Here is a 23,943-nt window from a genome sequence, read left to right on the forward strand (position 1 = left end):
GTTTCTGTCACACCTAGTGGCATTGGCCTTGCCACACTGGCTGCTTGTCCCCTTACAATGGATAAGTACAGGCAGACAGTTTCAATAAATGGTGTTGAGGCCTTGGCCTACAGGGACACAGGTGCCAGTTTCACTTTGGTGACTGAAAACCTAGTGCCTCCTGAACAACACATCATTGGACAACAGTATAAGATTATTGATGTCCATAACTCCACTAAGTTTCTTCCCTTAGCTATAATTCAGTTTAGTTGGGGTGGAGTTACTGGCCCTAAGCAGGTGGTGGTATCACCTAGCTTACCTGTAGACTGTCTCTTAGGTAATGACCTAGAGGCCTCAGGTTGGGCTGATGTAGAGTTTTATGCCCATGCAGCCATGCTGGGCATCCCTGAGGAATTGCTCCCTCTCATTTCTACTGAAATGAAAAAGCAAAGGAGAGAAGGCCTGAAAACTCAGGATCCCTCTCCATCAACAGGTAAAAAGGGTATCACAGTATCCCCTAACCACCCTACCATTCAGGATACCATTCCAGTGGTGGGAGAAACCTCTCCTGGGGTGGCACCTGTTCCAAGGGAATCATCAGCTGGCATAGCTGGACTCCCTGAGGTAGAAGTACCTCTCTGTGGGATAACTAACATTGGTGACAAAAAGAGCACCATTTTAGTTAACATGGAGCATCCCTCCAACCCTCCCAGAGAAACTTTAGTGCAGAAACCCTGTACTGCCTCACAACACTTAGGACAGCATCCCTGCCCTAGTGTGGAGCTCATGGGACAGCATCCCTGCCCTGCTCCAACTCAAGAGAAACAGCATCCCTGTTCTCTCTTCCAGCCAAATGGACAAAGTTTTTGCCCAGCTATGGCTTTACTGAGACAGCATCCCTGTCTGGCATTTCCATCATTACAAATAGGTTCAGTGGATAATTCCCACTGCTCTAAACTAAAACTTACTGATAGAAACTCTGAAAATACATCTTCACATTGTTGGTTAGCTAAAAAACTTCAAACAGGGTGGTTTACATCCCCACAGGGAAGTAACCATATAGTGGATGATAAAGGGAGTAACCAGTCTATTGCAGAGCTACTCTCTACTTATCACCACTTAGACAATAAAGTCTCAACTGGCCAAGGTTAGCCTTATTGTCCTTCATTTGGGGGGGGGGTTGTGTGAGAAGGTAGCCTCTTTCTAGCCTTGTTACCCCCACTTTTGGCCTGTTTGTGAGTGTATGTCAGGGTGTTTGTCACTGTTTTCACTGTCTCACTGGGATCCTGATAGCCAGGCCTCAGTGCTCATAGTGAAAACACTATGGTTTCAGTATGGTTGTTATGTGTCACTGGGATCCTGCTGGTCAGGACCCCAGTGCTCATAGGTTTGTGGCCTATATGTATGTGTCACTGGGACCCTGTCACACAGGGCCCCAGTGCTCATAGGTGTGCATGTATATGTTCCCTGTGTGGTGCCTAACTGTCTCACTGAGGCTCTGCTAACCAGAACCTCAGTGGTTATGCTCTCTCAATACTTTCAAATTGTCACTAACAGGCTAGTGACCAATTTTACCAATTTACATTGGCTTACTGGAACACCCTTATAATTCCCTAGTATATGGTACTGAGGTACCCAGGGTATTGGGGTTCCAGGAGATCCCTATGGGCTGCAGCATTTTTTTTGCCACCCATAGGGAGCTCTGACAATTCTTACACAGGCCTGCCACTGCAGCCTGAGTGAAATAACGTCCACGTTATTTCACAGCCATTTTACACTGCACTTAAGTAACTTATAAGTCACCTATATGTCTAACCTTTACCTGGTAAAGGTTAGGTGCAAAGTTACTTAGTGTGAGGGCACCCTGGCACTAGCCAAGGTGCCCCCACATTGTTCAGAGCCAATTCCCTGAACTTTGTGAGTGCGTGGACACCATTACACGCGTGCACTACATATAGGTCACTACCTATATGTAGCTTCACAATGGTAACTCCGAATATGGCCATGTAACATGTCTATGATCATGGAATTGCCCCCTCTATGCCATCCTGGCATAGTTGGCACAATCCCATGATCCCAGTGGTCTGTAGCACAGACCCTGGTACTGCCAAACTGCCCTTCCTGGGGTTTCACTGCAGCTGCTGCTGCTGCCAACCCCTCAGACAGGCAGCTGCCCTCCTGGGGTCCAGCCAGGCCTGGCCCAGGATGGCAGAACAAAGAACTTCCTCTGAGAGAGGGTGTGACATCCTCTCCCTTTGGAAAATGGTGTGAAGGCAGGGGAGGAGTAGCCTCCCCCAGCCTCTGGAAATGCTTTGTTGGGCACAGATGTGCCCAATTCTGCCTAAGCCAGTCTACACCGGTTCAGGGACCCCTTAGCCCCTGCTCTGGCGCGAAACTGGACAAAGGGAAGGGGAGTGACCACTCCCCTGACCTGCACCTCCCCTGGGAGGTGTCCAGAGCTCCTCCAGTGTGCTCCAGACCTCTGCCATCTTGGAAACAGAGGTGCTGCTGGCACACTGGACTGCTCTGAGTGGCCAGTGCCACCAGGTGACGTCAGAGACTCCTTGTGATAGGCTCCTTCAGGTGTTGCTAGCCTATCCTCTCTCCTAGGTAGCCAAACCCTCTTTTCTGGCTATTTAGGGTCTCTGTCTCTGGGGAAACTTTAGATAACGAATGCAAGAGCTCATCCGAGTTCCTCTGCATCTCTCTCTTCACCTTCTGATAAGGAAACGACTGCTGACCGCGCTGGAAGCCTGCAAACCTGCAACATAGTAGCAAAGACGACTACTGCAACTCTGTAACGCTGATCCTGCCGCCTTCTCGACTGTTTTCCTGCTTGTGCATGCTGTGGGGGTAGTCTGCCTCCTCTCTGCACCAGAAGCTCCGAAGAAATCTCCCGTGGGTCGACGGAATCTTCCCCCTGCAACCGCAGGCACCAAAAAGCTGCATTACCGGTCCCTTGGGTCTCCTCTCAGCACGACGAGCGAGGTCCCTCGAATCCAGCGACTCTGTCCAAGTGACCCCCACAGTCCAGTGACTCTTCAGCCCAAGTTTGGTGGAGGTAAGTCCTTGCCTCACCTCGCTGGGCTGCATTGCTGGGAACCGCGACTTTGCAGATACTCCGGCCCCTGTGCACTTCCGGCGGAAATCCTTTGTGCACAGCCAAGCCTGGGTCCACGGCACTCTAACCTGCATTGCACGACTTTCTAAGTTGGTCTCCGGCGACGTGGGACTCCTTTGTGCAACTTCGGCGAGCACCGTTTCACGCATCCTCGTAGTGCCTGTTTCTGGCACTTCTCCGGGTGCTACCTGCTTCAGTGAGGGCTCTTTGTCTTGCTCGACGTCCCCTCTCTCTTCAGGTCCAATTTGCGTCCTCCTGGTCCCCAGCAGTGTCCAAAAACGCCAAACGCACGATTTGCGCCTAGCAAGGCTTGTTGGCGTCCTTTCGGCAGGAAAACACTTCTGCACGACTCTCCAAGGCGAGATGGATCCGTCCACCAAAGGGGAAGTCTCTAGCCCTTTTCGTTCCTGCAGAAACCTCAGCTTCTTCTGTCCAGTAGAAGCTTCTTTGCACCCGCAGCTGGCATTTCCTGGGCATCTGCCCATCTCCGACTTGCTTGTGACTTTTGGACTTGGTCCCCTTGTTCCACAGGTACCCGAGATTGGAAATCCACAGTTGTTGCATTGCTGGTTTGTGTCTTTCCTGCATTATTCCTCTAACACGACTTCTTTGTCCTTAGGGGAACTTTAGTGCACTTTGCACTCACTTTTCAGGGTCTTGGGGAGGGTTATTTTTCTAACTCTCACTATTTTCTAATAGTCCCAGCGACCCTCTACAAGGTCACATAGGTTTGGGGTCCATTCGTGGTTCGCATTCCACTTTTGGAGTATATGGTTTGTGTTGCCCCTATCCCTATGTTTCCCCATTGCATCCTATTGTAACTGCATAGTTTTGCTATTGTGTATATATATCTTGTGTATATTTCCTATCCTCTCACTGAGGGTACACTCTAAGATACTTTGGCATATTGTCATAAAAATAAAGTACCTTTATTTTTAGTATAACTGTGTATTGTGTTTTCTTATGATATTGTGCATATGACACTAAGTGGTACTGTAGTAGCTTCACACGTCTCCTAGTTCAGCCTAAGCTGCTCTGCTAAGCTACCATTATCTATCAGCCTAAGCTGCTAGACACCCTATACACTAATAAGGGATAACTGGGCCTGGTGCAAGGTGCAAGTACCCCTTGGTACTCACTACAAGCCAGTCCAGCCTCCTACACCTTCCCACTTAGGGCGACAAATGCAAAAAGAACAGATAGTCCAGAAGTTGGGAGTGAACTATTTTTTCTAATAGTTTAGCCGGTGTGGGGCGTAGGAGAATAAGTTTTAAGTTCGAAAAGATCTTAGGGTCAGCATTAGCTTTCTTAAGCAGATGTTTAACTAAAGCTAACTTCCATTCATTTGGCACAAATTTCTAAAGTTAAAGACTAACTTAGAATAGAATACAGAATCTGATTGAAGTCTTCAAAAGCTTTCTTGAGAACAAGACAGAGGGAAGGGATATGTGGCTGAGCCTGATTTATAAAGCAAAATAGCATGTTCGGATTGATCCAGTGTAGTGGCTTTTCGCTCAAAGGGAGGAAAATTAAGAGGGGTCTCATCTAAAGTCTTCTTAAACTCAAACCTCTCCACTGGCAACTTACTCAAAGTGAAACCTGCTTGAGTGGCTTCAATCTTCTTCTCAAAGAAATCAGCCACCTTGTCACAGAGGACATGAGTTAGATACTGAGGGATGTGTTACGTCATCACAACGGTGACTAATATCCTGTCCATCGAAATCTAACTCCCATAGGAAAGAATAGGATTTAGATTTTGGTGAAGGGATATCCGCCACCGCTGTGATGGAGTAACCCATCCGCCAATATCTAAATCAGGCCCAGAGATCCTGAGAGATCTGGAGGAGATGTGCAAACTTCAGGATGAAGGAAATCCAGACTTTCTGCTCCTTCATTGTCTCTATATGAAATACCAAATGACGCCAGAACTTGCCAAGAATGACTGCCAGGCCTCACCCCTTCTCCTTTCCGGTCCAGATGATGGATAGTATCAGCTGCTGGATCCACAGTTGCTGTATCAGTGTTGGGGAGCTCATTTAGCCAGGTTTCAATAAGAAACAGGAAATTCAAGGTGTTTTTTTATCGATTAAGAGATTATAAACATCCAGGGCTTGCTGAGACAATAACCCCTCCACCCTGCAACCTAGAGTGATTCTAAAAACGATTAGAAGTCCCCAGCGCTACCCCCAGCTTGCCCTTCATGGGGAGAGGCACTACTCAGCCCAACACTGGGAAAGTGTTTAAAGCTCAGGCATGATTTGGGCCCCATTCACTTTACTAAATGCTAAATCAGTGGTGGCGGAACAGTTTTTACGCCGGGTGCTGTCATTAATGCATAGCTACAAAGCTTTCAGTTTGCTTATGTGTGACATTCCCGCGTGTAGTGCGTTTATCTGTAACATTTCACGCCTCATGTGTGACATTGTGAGCGAAATAAGGCAGTTACATCCGTGTCAAGAGCTCGTTTTCAGAAATGACACCTTTTCTCATACATGATAGTCCTTAAGGAGTGGGTTGCCCCGGGACGCTTTACATCAGGATCAGATATGTCTTTATTTAGCCGGAGGGGTTTGCTCAGGATCACAGACTGTTGTACCGTGGCCGGGATTCCTAAAGACCGTTCCGGGCGCTGGGCCACACATCATCCATGTATTTAGAAGCTTCGGACATGGGACATCCACATCTGTTTAAGATGATGGTTTGAACAGGGGCTGCTTTTGTACTTTAATTATGCAGCTGTGTAGTTTTGTGTTTGGTCTTGAAATCTCTGTAGTTTGCTTGGCTTGAAAACGAGTTTCTGTGATGGTGGGATATTGCCACTTGTAAAGTAGCTCCCATTGTGCACGTGCACCATCTTGTGGGCGCTGGTGAACAGTGCTCGGAGCTTAGCTTTTATGTGTCCCAGTACATTAAGAAACAGGAACTCCATTGTCGGTTTTCTCGCACTTCAGGACGTTGTTCAACGCATACTTTCATCTGATCACCTGTGCAAGCTCTACCTCGTGTAACTCTTTTGCGTGACAATTGCATGTTAGAAATGGGGTCTTTGGTTGGCAGTCAGGTTACCCCATGTCCACGCAAGGACCCTCACTCTAGTCAGGGTAAGTCACACACAATCGAAATTATCCTGTGCCCACCCTCTGGTAGCTTGGCACTGAGCAGTCAGGCTTAACTTAGAAGGCAATGTGTAAAGTATTTGTGCAATAAATCATATAACACAGTTGAACACCACAAAAATACACCACACTGTGTTTAGAAAAATATAAAATCTCCTTGAGAAGTCAGGCTATGTCGTTCCGGTTCGGCTTGCGGTGATTTTCTCACCACGGTGTAGGTTGTGCATCGTTTCTTGCAGGCTGTGCATCATTTTTCGCCGCACAAGGAGTTATTTTGCAGGAATGAAGTCTTTTTGGTCCTGCGACTTCAGGGAACAGTAGGCAAGCACTATCCAAGCCTTTGGAGAGCACTTCTCAGCACAGCCAGAGAGCAGAAAGGCAGCAGGGTAACAGCAAGGCAGCATTCCTTCTCAGAAAAGCAGACAGGTGAGTCCTTCGGGCAGCCAGGCAGTTCTTCTTGGCAGGTTGCAGGTTTTGGTTCAGGGTTTCTTCTCCAGGAAGTGTCTGTGACGCAGAGTGTCTACCCCAGAAGTGTCTGAGTTGGTAGGGTCATAGACCCTGCTTAAACACCCAAATGTGCCTTTGTAGTGGGGGAGACTTCAAAGAGTGGCTTAGAAGTGCACAAGGTCCTCTTTTAGTTCCATCCTGTCTGCCAGGGCCCCAGTAGGGGATGCAGCAGTCCTTTGTGGGAGGGCAGGCACTGTCCTGGGACATTTAAGTGTCAGGCCCTCCACCCTCCCAGCCCAGGAAGACCCATTCCATATGCAGATGTATGCAAGTGTGACTGAGCATCCTGTTTTGGGGGTTTATCTGAATGAATGCACAAGGGAGCTGTCAACTGAACCTAGCCAGCAATGGATTGGAAGGCACAGAAGGATTTAAGTGCAGAGAAATGCTGACTTTATAAAAGTGGCATTTCTAAAATAGTAATATTAAATCCAACTTCAGCAGGATTTTGTATTACCATTCTGGCCATACTAAATATGACCTTGCTACTCCTTTCAGATCAGCAGCTACCACTCAAACAGTGTATGAGGGTAGCCCTAATGTTAGCCTATGAAAGGAGCAGGCATCACAGCAGTGTAAAACGAATTTAGGAGTTTTACACTACCAGGACATGTAAACTACACAGGTACATATCCTGCCTTTTGTCTACACAGCACCCTGCCCTATGAGTTACCTAGGGCCTATGTTAGGGGTGACTTATTTAGAAAAAGGGGAGTATTAGGCTTGTCAAGTACTTTTAAATGCCAAGTCGAATTGGCAGTGAAACTGCACACAGAGGCCTGGCAATGGCAGGCCTGAGACAAGGTTAAGGGGCTACTGAAGTGGGTGGCACAATCAGTGCTGCAGGCCCACTAGTAGCATTTATTCTACAGGCCCTGGGCACATTAAGTTCACTTTACTAGGGACTTATACGTAAATTAAATAATCCAATTGGGTATGATCCAATGTCATCATGTTTAAAGGGAGACAGCATATGCACTTTAGCACTGGTTGGCAGTTGTTAAAGTGCGCAGAGTCCCAAAAGCAGCATAAACAGTGTCCAAAGAGTGGAGGGAGGCAGGCAAAATGTCAGGGGTACCCACCCTAAGGCTGTCATGTCTAACAGATACCCTAAGGCAATAGTATGAAGGGCATGAAAGTGAGCATTGTACTGCTGAGAGAATCAGTCTTGGCGCCTAAAGAAAGGAACGGATGATAATCGTAGATACTTTTAGTCCCTCAAGCAATTCCATCAAAGAGGTTGTGAGAAGACACTGGAACTTGGTAGAGATGGTTAGACCTGACCTGGCAATGATGCTTTAAGTACTGGTGAAATACAAACCACTGACCTGCTGTGGTACTTTACATACAGGGTGCACTTACCTGTCTATTGGGTTTACCACAGGTCACTGTAAACGCTTTTGTCGTTTTATAGCGCTTTCTGCCCGGGTACTGTGGAAACCTGTCGGTCTATGAGCCTTTATGTACTGGGGCAAAGTGATTACTAGCTGCCCTATGGGGTGCACTATAGCGCTTTAGAGTCAGGGGCAATGTGAGACCCGGTCTGGGCACAGCGCTTTATGCACGGGGCAGTTGGGAAAGCTATGATGCTGCACATAGGGCTCAGGTGTTGGGGTATTTTATTATTCTTTTATCAAAACTACCTGTAAAGGTTGTTATTTTATAGGTGAAATATTTGTGCAGTACAACCTTTTAAAAGTTCCTGGTGTTTTTCATTCCTTGCCCATCCCAGAGTCCAGGTGTGGGGGACCTTTTGTGGCTGTTTTATTGCTGTTCAGAATCTGTCCTGTTTCCTCAGTAATTCAAGGCTGGTGCATGTGTCTAGGTGCTATATTAGTGGCAGGAAGGAGGACCTTGTGAAGAGCTTGACCTCTGTCCTGTATACTGTTTTCCAGTGTCATCAGTAGGTTCTATGACGCCCTGGGTAGGACATACTATGGGGCCCCCTATTCAGAACACCATTAAATGTGTTACCTATTTTCATCTAATTCAAGCCCTTGGGACTGGTGAGTTGGGGAAACCAGGGGAGGGAGCTGGGTAGAGAGAAGGGTGGGGATTTACTGGATCCAGGGGCAGAGAGAGATGAGATTCTACATTGCAGAGGTGGAGAGAGAAGAAGAGAAAAGCGAATCAGAGACGTGTGAAGTCATGGGCTCAGTGTGTCTGGCTCAGGGCCCCATCCTACACAGCCAGCTCTGTTCTACAGAGAGTCTTGCCCCTGTGACCTTGATCGATTCTTAAACATAGATTGCTTTCAGTAACAATTCCCTTCAATTCATTTTTATTATGAGTGATGTGTGGGAGTTTATTACAGACATTTTGGAGAGAAATGCTTATTTTTCAGTAAGACACAACATCCATAAAAAAGTTCCTTTTAGATCAAAATAGGACCTCTCTTATGAGAAGTGGCAGTCGGCCGCACAGATGATTTCCAATAATAATATTGAGCTGCAGTTTTATTACAACATTGAAAAGAGACATCACTATCCTTGAATATTAGAAAGACACACATTCAGAATTTGGGCTAGTGTGCCTCTGGAGTACTGGTCACCTGCCCAAAGAGGGCATGGAGAAGCTGAAATTGTATCAATCATTCAAAGCTGTTCTGAGCAGGGCCCCCCAACATTTAAAGTGTCCCTGAGGTAAGGCTGAAAGAGAAGGGGGGGTAGAGGGAGACACAGAAGACAGTAGGACGGACAAGTGAGTTACAGGGAGGTAAACAGAGTAAGTTGGAGAGAGAGGGAATGATAGAAGAAGGAATGAGGGAGGTACAGAAAGAAAGGTGAATAGAGAGGTAGGAAGTGGTGAGCGGGGGATAGGTGGCGAGAAGCAGAGAAGGGGGAGGTAGAAAAAGCTGGAGACAGAAGGTAACAGGAGAGAAAGAGAGAGACTAAGAAAGAGGGTGAAAGACAGAGAGAGAGAGAGAGAGAGAGAGAGAGAGAGAGAGAGAGAGAGAGAGAAAGACAGACTGTCTTGGGACTATGGGCCCCCCAGCCCCTCCATCCCTGGAAGGGGCGGGCACTGCGGAGTTGCCACATTCCCACATCCTCCAGCCCCTCCTCTGAGTCTTGGTTCATGAGACAGTATTATTGGCACGTTTGAAAGATTAGGGTGGGTAGCTGTAGTCAGTGCTGGCATTGGAAATAATTTACTCCAGTACCCCATAAACTGGGGGTCAAGGGGTCACAGACGAAAGGAAGTGGAGTCTCAAGAGGTGGAGCTTGAAAAAGCAGAGCCTGGCTCTCAGTTTATGAATATAAAAAAAATCTGCTGGAAAGAAATTGGCAGCAAGGGCAAATGTAACTGTAAATCTAGTCTAGATCAACTAATCTGTCACAGAGAAGCCATTTTGTAAAATATCTTACAGGGTGAACACACCTGCTGCAGACAACTTTGTGTGCCCAGCAATTTCGAGGGAATTATAATATCTGAAAGTTAACTCTGGTGGTTCTGGCAGTTTTGGAAGAGTTCTGTGTGTAATCCAATCACTGTTTTGACTCAAGATAGCATAGTGGATTAATGTGCTTACCAAATAGTACATTCTGTGACGTGCAGACAACAGATCTGTGTATTATGTAGATAGGTGAGTGGGCTACTGCTTTTGAGATCATTTTACCTCTTCCAGTTCATAAGTTGCAGTCCTTCTAATATAGCACAGGGATCAGTGTACTGGGACCAAGCAGATACAAACTGTAGTTCGGTCCTTACAGCTTTTTGTTTCAATCTGGTGTAAGTGTAACATTGCAAAGAAGTGCTCCTCCATGATTTAACAAAGTATTGTTAGTATAGACAACCCCAGTCACTGGGTTACATTTTATATCCTGACTTTGTGTTCCTTCAGATCGTTCACCCTTAACATGTCACCTCTACAACACAAAACCCTTGTCACGGTAGAATCACACACGTATGATGTATTCTGTTTGTGCGGTGCCTGAAGTAAAGTGCTCTGCAACCTTCACTGGGATGAACAGCTCTATAAAAGAACTACATTACAAATAATCATTAGGCACCATTTAAATCATTTGTTTGTGATTAGTTCATTAGTTATACACCTAGATACGTTTAGCATTCTTAAGGTGCACATCTCTTCCATGGGGGCCTGGGGATGAACGAAGACGAGCGCCTGCCTCCAAGTCATAGTTTCTATAAAGTACTTGTGAAGTGATGAACTATGTGCCTTTTTCTACTATAATATTGGCATCTCAGTGTTAGGCTCCCGATGGCTCACAGACAGGGCAATACTTGAAAAAAGCAGGGCTGGTGGCCCTTTAAATGAGGCCATTGATGCGTCCTAACTGGAAGTTAAAACAAGAAAGTCCATCGCCCCTGCGCGCTGCTACTCCGAACGCAATGCAGAAAGCTTATGGGCATTGCTGAATTGTGTCCTGGTGTCGCAAAATGGCACCAGGACAAATAGTGCATATGACTGCGAAAGAAATAGCTGCCAGAACTGGGACCCAGAGCGATCCTTCTACTTTCCACCACTGGATGTCCTTCCACCACCAACTGATGCCACGTTTATTGGGCTGTTATCTGCAATGCGCACTTTTAATGTTCTTCCATTCCTCATCAGAGTTCAGGTACAAAGGACACATTGCATCAAAAGCACATTTCATGCCTCCCACTGGCATCTGCTGATATGAAGTCCATCTCATGTGGCCTGGAGACAAGGGCGCAGGGAAGCACCAGCTCTATTAGGTTAATGAAAGGTCACAGGGACAGGCTAAAGGATGTTATCGCCCTCTCTAACTCTGATCTATGACTCGCAAGTCTTCACAAGACAAAAGCAGAAGCTAATAAACACTACAAGAATAATTAACATGAAACAGGGTGAGAGAAAATGGTAAAGCAAAAAGAAGTATAAGGCAAATTGAATGAGAAAGTACATGAAGGAAGGAGAATATAATGCAAATAAGTAAAAACAAGATGCAAAGGTAGAAGAGAAATAATTAAAAAATGGAAGGAAAATGAAGACAACAGGATGGTATGAAGGGGAGAAGGAAGGACAAGAGGATGATAAAAAAAGAAAGGAACAGAAAAGCGTGATAGAATGAGAATAAGGAAATATGTAAAGAAGATAAAATAGGAATAAAAAGAAGAACAGACAGAAAGAATGAGACACAACATGAAAGGACACAGACAGTAAGATGGAAAAAGGAATGAAAGGAAACTGTAAAGAACAAGTATAGAAGAAAGGTGGATAGAAAGGACAGGATAAATGAAGACAAGAAGGTCAAAAGTACATGAAAAGAAGGAAAGGCTGAAAGAAAATCATAAATACTAGTAAATGCAGTTTAGACAAATGTCTTTCCTGATTCCTTTCCTGCTTTAAGATGCATAATTTTGACCATTTCATGCAAATTTTCATCAGAGCAACAGTTCTCACTGACTTCCAAAAGAAAGGTCAGGATCGCCCAACTGGCTCCATCCTTTAGTGCCCTACAAAGTGGGAGGTATTTTATTGTTCTGGCTACTCCATTACTTGGAGAACAAGAAGCCCTTAATTTGGTATTTCCTAAACGTTACTAAACTTGCACAAACATTATCAATGGGGGTTTGCCCAGCAGGAACTGTTACCCATCCTGATCTTCAAACCACACTTGTGCTGTGGAGGTGCAGATTCTATTCAATCCGACTAACAGACTCACATGTCCACTGCTCAAATTAACTCACATTTCCCTATACTAATCCACCACTAATCTTTTTCGGTTCTGGAGTAGTTAGTGTGCTACTCGCCGAAAAGTGCTTTGACGCCTCGTCAGGGGTAGTAAGCTCTATATAAATACAATTGCAATTACAATATATTTCAAGGTAACTGCGTCCATGCACCAATCAAGGACACATAATGCTGTGCCCTGTTATGTGTTGGAAAGGTTGGCACACCTTTCAGGATATCAAACACAAGTACATCCGTCTTCAGCAGACAAGGACGGGGGTGGCGGCTCAGTGGACACGTAGTAATTGGAAGAGGCAACAAGGACTGATTCAGACGACAGATTCATCCAACTTCCCAGCATTCATCAGTGTTGTAAAGACCTATAAATCTGGTTGCCTCCATCACCTGGAGTTCAGAATCATCTTCGACTGCCAAGATGAAGACAGCCGGCTGTTACCTCCTTGTCCTGGCACTTCTGCTGGGCCCTGTGTTCCAGATATGTGCAGCTGGTGAGTACAGGCTCACTCCTCAGTGTGCCTTCTCTACAATCTGCCCTTCTCTTCACACACCACAGCCCCATCGCTGCTGCCTCGTCTCCTTGTCCTCAGACTTCTGCATGCACTGTCTATCCCTCTTCACTCTCCTCTCAGCACCACCCACCAACGACCCCTTCCAGCTGAAAGCAGACTTCCTGGGCTGCCCCTTCAATCGCCCTAAAGCAGAGACACCTCTTTCTGTCTAATGTGTACTCCTCACTCAGCCTTCATGCTGGTCTTTGCCTGTCTTTTCCCCTTGCAGAGATGTAATGTCTTCACCCATTCCAAACCACTAATTGCTGTGTCTCTGTGCACTCAGTGCTCACTTGTCCTGGCACCTCTGCCCATGGAGTGGGGCTGTGTGTGTTCTGTTAGAGGGCAGCATGATGATACCATGGGTGGAGAATCTTAACTCTAAGACATAGACACATCTAGAAGCAGTGCCTAGAGGTTTGGGAGACAGTGGTGGAGTGTATCTGAAGGTGGATGGATTCAGCCTCCACTTTGCTGCACCCGACAGACGGTGATGGGTCCACGCCTTGTAAACAAAGCCTCTAGACTAGCTATCAGTCAGCAAAGAGTTCAATATAAGCAGGTGAGTGGTACAGGTTAGGGAACTAAAGTGGAGACAGAGCTTCAAATATAAGGGGTCTTCGCCCCTTATAAGCTGTAGTAGAAGGAATGAACTCTAATGGCTGATGGGGGAAGAAACAATGAGCTCTGACAGTGGGAGAGAGTTTCAAAGACTGATGGAAGAAGAATCTATGAGATTTAACAGTAGGAGCTCTAATGAGTGGGGTGGGGGGTAGAAGGGACGCTGAGCTCTAACAGTGGGAGAGAGCTTTAAGGAGAGATGGAAGCAGTAACAATGAGCACTAAGATTGGGAGAGAACTGTAAAGACTGGTGTCGAAAGAGACCCTGAGGCTAAGTTATTTCTAATAAAAAATCAGAGGAATTCCTATTTCTGGGAATCCTAACTATAACTTGCTACCACTAGGCTAAATATATATATATAATATCTCAATCTATCAAAACAATGTTCTTTCAGGCTTAGAGTGATGCATGAACTCTGGGTAGTTCCCAAGTTTAGGTGGAGAGCGGTTCCAGTATAGAGCACCCCACAACACCAGCAACATTCTAGATGTGCTACGTGAACTAGGTGAAAACAACTGTTTTATCAATAGTAGAGCGTTAGTACATTAGTGAGGGAGTGCAAGCTTCCTTGGGAGGGGGCTGTGTGCGCCTTGACGCTTCCTCGCGGCTAAGTGTGCACTGGGATGGTTTTGGTGAACTGGGTGATGTCCGGCTCAGCACAAAGGTCTGTGCTCAAGTGTCCTCTCCATTGTAATAACCACGGAAACATTTCATGGGGTTGGATCTGAATAATGAGGCCAGCAGGCTGACTCATTCTTACATTTTGTTGTTTACAGACAAACCCGGGAGCTGCCCTTGGTCAGACGTGTGCAATTTATTGTCCATCGAAAAGAGGTGCACAGGAGATGAAGGCTGCGAGGGTGCCAAGAAATGCTGCAGGATCCTGTGCGACTTCTTGTGCGTTGATGCAGGTATGACGTCAATGCACGGGTCTCCTTGGCAACGCCCATCATTTCACATGGAGTGGGGCCCCCTTCCTTCAGGCTGCTTTGGGTCTCAGAGCACCAACAACACAGGAGAGTTTCTTACAATAAGTCTGATACTGAACATACATTCACACCTATAGGGCTGCAGGGCAAAGGTCACAGTCCTTGTTATCAGGGTACAGCCTAACCCTCTTTGAGAATAAACTGATTCAAACTTCGTACTTCTTAGGGAAAACAAATGAGCTCCTAGGAGGCCCACGCAAGTCTGATTTATAGATTTAACACCTGGTGCGATGGTTCTGGTGAAATATCTCTGTGTATGATAAATATCTATACATGACATGTAGTAGCCATGGGGTTGGGTCCTTTTCAGTAAAAAAGGTTCCCTCAAACTTTATTGAGATGCAAAAAAAGGGATGGTGTTAGTACATCAGCAGTGCGAGCTTCCTTTACACACAGAAAAGCCCAGACTTGGCAGCAGCAGTGCGAGCTTCCTTTACACACAGAAAAGCCCAGACTTGGCAGCAGCAGTGCGAGCTTCCTTTACACACAGAAAAGGTCAGTCTTGGCAGCAGCAGTGCGAGCTTCCTTTACACACAGAAAAGCTCAGGCTTGCCATCAGCAGTGCGAGCTTCCTTTACACACAGAAAAACTCAGACTTGGCAGCAGCAGTGCGAGCTTCCTTTACACACAGAAACGCTCTGACTTGGCAGCAGCAGTACGAGCTTCTTTCACACACAGAAAAGCTCGGACTTGGCAGCAGCAGTGCCAGCTTCTTTCACACACAGAAATGGGCCAGAGTTGGCAGCAGCAGCTCGAGCGTAATCCACACATAATGGGACAGAACAAGTAGCAACAGGGATGTTCACACACCCACAAAAGGGATGCCTCTGGTAGCAGCAGAGCAAGCTTCTTCCACACACAGACCACGTGCAGCATTGCACATCCACAGACAGTGCAGCAGATTACACACAGAGACACAGCACACCCATCACACAAACCCACACACCAGATCCAGGTGTAAAACAGTGAAAATCTTCTGTTACACCTTTCTGGTGTTTTGTGGTAATGAATAATATTTAATTATGGTTCAGTCACATTTGCCATTGATTGATTCAGCTATACATTTGTGTTACATCAACGGATGTGCACCAAATCTGCCACTCTTAGCGCAGTCAAATAAGATCCCGTCATGCAATTCCATACAGAGGGAAAACAGTCAAAAAGGGGCAATAAATGTGTTTCCCATTTTAGCTCCTACGGGAACCTTTGCCCACACCTAAAGCCAAAGCTACCAAACAGAGTTACACCAGTCTTGGCAGGGATGGCGTACTTTACTCAGAAGGTGTGCTTTTGTTGATTTGATCCAAATCTGCTCAGTTCTTTTGGAGCTGTTGTGTCTTAAAGAGGTGCAGAATAGGCTTGAAAGGGTTAACACGTTGTATATCTTCTTTATGTCTTGTCAGTTGAAGAATCATTTGTTGATTTGCTTTTAGCTCTGGCACCAGTTGTCATGCATGACATTCCATACACACTTAGGGGGTCATTCTGACCCTGGCGGCCGGTGGCCGCCAGGGCCACCGACCACGGGAGCACCGCCAACAGGCTGGCGGTGCTCCCACGAGCATTCTGACCGCGGCGGTTCAGCCGCGGTCAGAAGCGGAAAGTCGGCGGTCTCCCGCCGACTTCCCGCTGCTCGGGGGAATCCTCCATGGCGGCGGAGCGTGCTCCGCCGCCATGGGGATTCTGACACCCCCTACCGCCATCCTGTTCCTGGCGGGTCTCCCGCCAGGAACAGGATGGCGGTAGGGGGTGCCGCGGGGCCCCTGGGGGCCCCTGCAGTGCCCATGCCAATGGCATGGGCACTGCAGGGGCCCCTGTAAGAGGGCCCCACTGTGTATTTCAGTGTCTGCAATGCAGACACTGAAATACGCGACGGGTGCAAACTGCACCCGTCGCACCCCTGCACCTACGCCGGCTCAATTCTGAGCCGGCGTCCTCGTTGCAGGGGCATTTCCTCTGGGCCGGCGGGCGCTCTTTTGGAGAGCGCCCGCCGGCCCAGAGGAAATGTCTGAATGGCCGCCGCGGTCTTTTGACCGCGGTGCGGTCATTTGGCGGCTCCCTCCAGGCGGGCGGCTCCTGCCGCCCGCCGGGCTCAGAATGAGCCCCATAGTTTGTGGTGTTTACTCTTTGTATTTTCAACTTTGTGCAGCTCCACCGAGGTGGGATGGCAGGTAAAAAATAGGGGGGGCTAACAAGTGCTGATTCTCTAGTAAACCTGGCACTGTGTGACACATCTGCACACAATCTGGCAGGTGCCTGCAGGAATGCTTTTCTACTGGTGTGTCATGTGTCAGGGTGGTGGCTCCCACTTTACCGCTCCAGGGTCACACCCTCGTTGTGTTCTGGCCTGTTTGTATTACACCAGAATTGAATAATAGCATATTATTTACTCTTGGCAAAAAATTCCATCAATCAAGAGTCTGAGGCAGCCAGTGAGAGTGTGTGATGGATGCTGCAGGCACAGTCAGATACCAGCACCAGGCATCAGAGAGTTAATCCAGGAGCTGGCGAAACGAACCCCCCGGCCTGCCCTCAGGGCCCTGGCACACCTCAGCGCCTAACCTCCCCGTGCCCTGCTAAAAAGCCACATCTAAAGGTAGGCATGGGTGCTGAAGCACTGCGGTGCCCATGGCTCTATGCCAATCAGCCAGTCATATCACTCATTCCCAGTGGTTGGAAAACAGTGGGGTGAAAGTACAGAGAGTGAAATCTCAGATCTGTGACTGTGCAGGGTCATGGTTTCAGTTTCATGCTCCTGCCCTGATAGCAGAAAGAAGCAGAAGGACTCCAAACCTACACAGGCAACAGGGAAAGTACAAAGAAAACTTTTAAAAGCCTTGTGTTTATGTGAGCGTGTGCTTCTGTGAGAGAGGGCATGTATGTGCGAACATGTCTGTGTGTCTGTGTGACAGTGTGACTGAAAGGGAGAGAGTGTCAGTGAAGAAGTGAGTCAGATGGCCTCATTAGGAGTTTGGAGGTCCCACCACAGGACCAACAAGCTCACGGGGGACACCACCGTCAGGGTGCCCCCGCCCTATTACGAGGTTTTCGCTGGTCTGATCGGCGGAAACCTTGAAATAGAGCATTCCTGCCGGTCAGACCAGCAGGAGCAATGCTATGAGATAGAACTCGGCTCTCTTAAAGGAGCCCAGTGCTGTCTCGTAGCACAGAGGGGGCCGACCAGCAACTTAGGAATGCTCTCTATCTGCAAAACATACAGTGCACATTCTGACGATGCTGGGCAAGGGGGCCCCTGCACTGCCCATGCCATGGGCATGGGCCTCCCTGTGGCCCCCAGCACTTGTTCTCTGCCATCCTTTTCATGGCAAAGTCCCCACCATGAAAAGGATGGCAGAGAACAAGGTTGTAATCAGCCAGGTGGCGCTGAGTTCAGCACTGCCCTGGCTGACTACAACCAAGACCGCCATCACCCCGTCGGGATCTGTGATCCTGGTGGGGATGGCGGTCTTTAGGCAGGTCTGCCCGCATAAATTGTAATGTGGTTTTCGGACCACCACTGCAACAGTGGTCCAACCACCTCCTCTAGGTTGCCGGTCCTAGGACCGCCAGCCTCGTAATGAGGCCGAGAGTGAGTGGGAATGAGAGACAGGAAGAGTGAGTAAAAGTGATGATGGATGAGAGTGAAGGAGAATGACAGTGAGTGTTACTGTGTGTGAAACTGTCAGTCAGAGTGAGACTGGGTGAGTTACAATCTGAATGATTGTTAGTGAGTCAGAGAATGAGTAAGACAGAATGAGTCAGAGTGGGAATGAGTGAGGCTGGCTGAGTCAAAGCGAGTGAGAATGAGTGACACTGAGAATGAGACTGAGCAAGAGTGGATGAGTCAGTGAGTGAGACTAAGAATGAGTTAGAATGAGTGACTGAGTGAGCCTGAGTGTGCCAGAGTGTGCCAGAGTGAGACTGAGTGAGAATGAGTGAGTCTGAGCGAGTAAGAGTGAGATTGACTGAATCACAATGTGCAAATCTGTGTCAAACTGAGTGAGACTAAGCAAGAATGAGTAACTCACAGTGAGACTGGGTTAGCCTAATTGAGTTAAAGTGGGAATCAGTGAATCAGTGAATGAGTAAGTCAGAATGAGTGACCCTGAGTAGGACTGAGTGAGATTTAATAAGTGAGAATGATTGAGACTGAGTGACAATAAATGAGACTGATTGAGATTGAGCCAGAATGAGTCAGAATGAGTTAGACTCAGTGAGTCTGAGTGAGTTAGGGTGAGATTGAGTGAGTCATAATGAGTGGAAATGAACAAGACTGAGTGAGATTAGGTGAGACAGAGTGAGAGTAGGCGAGTCACTGGGACAGGCTCAGTCAGAGTAGGTAAAAGTAAGTGAAAGTGCGAATGAGAGTACGTGAATGAAGCTGAGGGGGAATGAGTGATAGAGTAAGACTGAATGCCACTGAGTGTGAGCAAACACCCCACACCCTCTGAGAAGCAGTCAGGGTCACTCACTAGAATTTGAACCAAGGATTACGCCCACTACTTTGAAATGTCACCAGCCACCACTGCTGTGTCAACTCATCAAAGGGAGGGGAACAGTTAAATGCTGTCACTAAAGTTTTGATTTGCTGTTTACTTTGGAGCTGTTTGATGAATCTGCATCAAAGGTGGCAAGCAGTCAGTGAGAAGCACCAGGACCGGTGTGTCGGGTTTTGTGCAGATCTAATGACAGTAGAGTAAAAGGAAGGGAGTCAGCAATGTTTTCATTTACTAGTATCTTTGGCCCTGTCTCATGGATTGACTTTAAATGTGGCAGTGACTTGGTGTGTCTAGCCTACTTCTGATTCTCTCACTTTCTTGCTGGCCCGTGATGGGAGTAAGAGGAAAGACTTTCAGCGGGGAGGGATGGCAAAAAAATAATTTGCTATTACATTTATTAGTGTTTGAGGAAACCACTCAAATTTGGTAAATGTTTAGGAGGATGAGCTTCCTGTTGGTTAATTGAAATTCTGAGCTGCTGATCTGTCTAACAGAGGCAAGGGTACGTGGGGGTGTTTAAAGTTTCTTTCACTAATATGAATTGGGGTACAGATTGTATTGCACACCGTAACTAGCAAATACAAGGCTCTTCCAGTTTTGTGTTCAATGAACCAGAACTGATTTCTAACTGAGTTCTTTTCATGATATAAATAAACACATAAATACACTGTAGGGCAGCAGTATGAACATCTGTTGAGTACCTTCTGCAGGGTTTGTAGACCTGAAACAAGGACCTAGTACCTAATGGAAGGTCCAGCACAAGCCCATGTAGATTGCCCTGGAGTGGTAGTCCCTAGCTGTGAAGCCTGCCATCGGCTTGCAAACCATACAACTGGATTCACAAACCCTACTTAAAATGTCATAAAACAAGGCCAGTCCAGAGGTCATACTCTGCAGCCAGCCCCCATGTGCACAGCCAAAGGCTGTGTTCAGTGAGCATTGCAGCCCGCAGTGGTTGGGCGTAGGTCAGTGAAACCCTCTGTGCACAAATGCAATACATAATGCACAACACGCATGCAAACCATAACTCACACACCAAATGCAATGCTTATGATCTCACAATGGGCACTATTCACAAAGGTAACTTACATGAGTATTTTACATGTGTAATGTATTCTTACCCTTTTGAGTAGATTTACTCCTTCTAGTTATTCAGAAAATCCAAATATAAATGCTACTTTTAGTTATTCAGAAAGCCAAATATATATGATTCAAAAGTGTAGTCTCACACTTCTTCCGTCTTGGAAACAATGAGTGAAGTAAAGTGTACAAGTGTGAGTTCCTACTGCCAAAAAGCCCCGGTAGTAAGTCCAGAACCACACATGCCCAACCACTGGTACTGCAGCATCCTCCCATAGAAACCAACAGAGGTTGGGTACTAAAATAACATCCAACAGGAAATAATTTAAATTAAAATAAATAATTGAAAACAGTTCAAAATATGAATAGAGATATTTTAGTGTTAAACAACCTAAAAATAAAACAGTAATTATTTAATCATAAAATATTTTAACAACCTTTTTTACATTTATAAATTAATGTAACATTTCTTTTACTAAAAGATAAATGACATAAATAATTCTATACATCACTTTTATTAAATTTTGTTTTCTAAGAAATTATTTTTTTTAGCTTAATTGGGATAGTTTTAAAGTAAACTTGAGGAAAATATTTTTATTTAATTATATATTTAAATACTTAATTTAAGACCTAATTAAAAATTGATAGCGTGGTGCCTTTTTCTGCTCTATATTAAAAAAATTATATATACTTCACATTATAATTGAACATAAACATATTTTTACTAATTTAATATAAAGGTCAATAAACAATTTCACGTTTTCCTATCCACGTTAACTGAGGATTCTCCTTATGCCAAAGTATAAGAAAAGGAAGTACATTTGATTTAAATAACTGCCACCCACGTTTTTGGTGCAGCTCCAGTTTTCTGCTTCTCTTTCAAGACTTCTGAGGTCTCTGAAGTTTTCAAAATCCATCAAAAACTAAACACCTACCTGTTCAAACTCTATCTTGCCCTACAATCCAAGATCACTTGACTCTTTCCTTTTCTCCTTTCTTTGCCCTCCAGTTGATTTTGCGCCCATTTCCGCCCCTCCAGCGTAACACCCATTCATCCTGGGTGTTTCTGCTCTTCTCTTGATGCTGAATTCAAAATAAGTCCTAACATATTTCCCTCCCACATTATTGTAAAGAGATCCTTTTTCCACTACAACAGAGATCCAGATGCGTACAGTGGCAGAATGGGGGTGGCAAGGCGGGAGGGTGAAAAGAAAGAACACTTACCTGTGTACAGCTGCCGTCTCTCCTCCATCCTCTTCTCTTCTCTTTCAAGAGAGTGCAGAGTGTGTAAACATATTTCCAGTAGGTGGTGATTGAGAGAATGTCAGTAGGTTTGGTCTCCCTGATCCTTCCCTCTCCAGGGACTCCTCATATTTTTCTTGGGCTCAAAGGGATGCACAGGTGGGCACTGTGGTCCAGTGAACACTCTTCTTTACTGAAGACCAACACTGACTTGGATCTGGGACATACTTTTGAGACAGCTTTGTGCCTTCTAGAGGCATCTCACTTGTTGCTCTACATGCGAATGATTGACACCAAGGTTGCATTCAGTGTATAATGTTGCTTGATTCAGTGTATAATATTGCTTGATCCATCCTGCTCTACAGTTTTCTCAGTGTAGCAATGTGGTTTTTAGAACCTCCAGTACATATATATATTGTAAGACTGAAAAGTGCGTAACTGTTACAATGGAGGATTGTTAGCTTGATTGTCTATATCTTTACAGTTCTCTAACTCTCCACCTCCCACGGACGAGGTCTGTCGAGGCCTAATGCCTGCTCAGCCGCTTACGCTTGGACGCACCAGACAGACCTGGCTCTTCTCTGACCAGCATCACGAAACCTTTCCAGAGTGCACCGCAAGAAGAACCCTTCGGATGAGAGAAGGAGGTGCTTCGCTTACACCTCTGCATCTTGCTGATAATACCCCCTTTACTCATATTAGACAGCCTTGAGAGCACATAGCATTCAGTAACTCCTTGTACATTGCAGAATACTTGTGACAGGATAAGATCTATCCCTGGTCTTCTGAAGACATATTTACATGGCCCATGTCTGACAATGACTTCTAGCTCGCGAAGCAGCGGGGACATCTGCTCGTCATCAGGGCTGTAGGAGAATCTGCAGGGCCACACAAAGTCACAAGCAGGGGTTGGGGCTAGATTTTAAAACAGCTGTTGGTGTTACCCTCCCTTCTGGCTTCCTTCTCTGTATAATCTCGCCTTGTACACTGAGTTACTGTTTCAGAGGAAGGGGAGAATGCCATGCTTGTCGTTCTGTAATTGATTAAACATATGATTGAACTTCAAATAAGCAATAAAATCTGAATGCATGAACTTAGTAGGGTGTTGTTCCTATTCGCACTGCACAGAGTTTGTATTATTGTCCATCACAACCCCTGTGGGAGCCGACAGCCTTTCCTTTATTTTTTGCTTGGGTTCATTGAACCATCAACGTAAGTAAATACAAAATATGTGCATTAATTTAAAAGTATAGAATCTTGATAACATTCTTCAGCTAAACACATTCTTTTGCTTCATAAGTGCTAAAAATACAATACAATCACCAAAGTCATCGTGTGCACAACATAAAAAGTCTACAGCCTTTGCGTTCCATCTAACATCAGAGCTTGATTAATTTCAGACTTGTACACTATGCCTTCTATGAACACTTGGATACAGCGAACACTATGCAAGTACTAGCATCTGGTTTGCAAATCATTCTCATTAGCTTTACGTTGGTGAGTTCACACCATAAACATGAATTTACAAAATTTAAAAATATCTCAATAAATATTCAATACCATCCAAAATGTTGTAAAAGGATTATTTTAAAATTTGATTAACAGAAATGACAAAAGTATGGGTGGGAAAAAATTGAAAAGAATCTCGGTATTCAGGCAAATGAAACAACTTGACTGCGCAACTTGGTGAAATAAATCATAAACAATTTGCAAAGCAATGGGTATGGCTTATGTGAGAGTTAGAGCTATTGGCATTGTAAATGACAATGACTGTTACCTATATGTTTTGGTTTGGAGTGGAGTGGGTGTGTGTGAGGAGCCACAGCAACCTTCCCAGGCCTGTCGCTGCAGGAAAGAGGACACAACGGGGCTGCCATCTTGGGAGTGTTCTTGCCTCATTCCCACAGACTGGCTGTGATACCCTAGCGATGCAACCCTTTCTAGTGTGTTTACCTAAACATTTATAGCACCAAACAAGCCACAGCACAATGTGGCATTTTTGTTGCATTTAACTCGGAGAATGAGGGGTAAAAAGAGTTAGGAGCCAAGAAAAGGGGGCAGCCATATATTTCTGTGCGTAAAACTTCTAAAGGAATGAATCCTCTACTTTGGCAATACCAGTCTAACTTTTAAAAACATTGACTAGATACAAAGACAATAACAGAAGAGGCAGCTTAACTGCAAATGGATTATAGCGATTTTGTTAAAAATGGCACCCGCTTTGCAGCTCTATGAAAGGGCAGAACCTGTATTACCAAGCGCTATACTAAAAAAAGAGTTATTCCCCGAGTGTCCCAACATGCACCAGACAAAGAACTCTAGGGGAGAGGATGTGGCTTACAGGCCAGAGCTGCCAGGAACATGGTTTGAGTCTCGTCGCCAGTTCAACATCCTGTGATTCTGGGCAAATCACTTAGGGGGTCATTTTGAGTTTGGCAGGCAGAAAGGCCCTCCTGCCAAACTCCTGCGATCAGGTAGCCACCAGTACGGCTGCCTTTCTGTGGGCCCCATTACAAGTTCCCTGCTGCGTCAGCAGGTGGAGAGGGTGTTTCTGCCTGCTGGA

General features: G+C 45.9%; 1 long non-coding RNA gene across 1 annotated transcript; it reads left to right on the plus strand.

Annotated features, from left to right (window-relative positions):
- Positions 1–12,770: 12,770 nt before the first annotated feature.
- Positions 12,771–22,949, plus strand: LOC138295214 (uncharacterized). The gene is made up of 3 exons (XR_011203540.1): positions 12,771–12,888; positions 14,347–14,481; positions 21,865–22,949. It is a non-coding gene; the product is annotated as an uncharacterized lncRNA (long non-coding RNA).
- The last annotated feature ends 994 nt before the right edge of the window (positions 22,950–23,943 follow it).

This window comes from Pleurodeles waltl, chromosome 5 (assembly GCF_031143425.1).
Source record: "Pleurodeles waltl isolate 20211129_DDA chromosome 5, aPleWal1.hap1.20221129, whole genome shotgun sequence".
Classification (NCBI taxonomy): Eukaryota; Metazoa; Chordata; class Amphibia; order Caudata; family Salamandridae; genus Pleurodeles; species Pleurodeles waltl.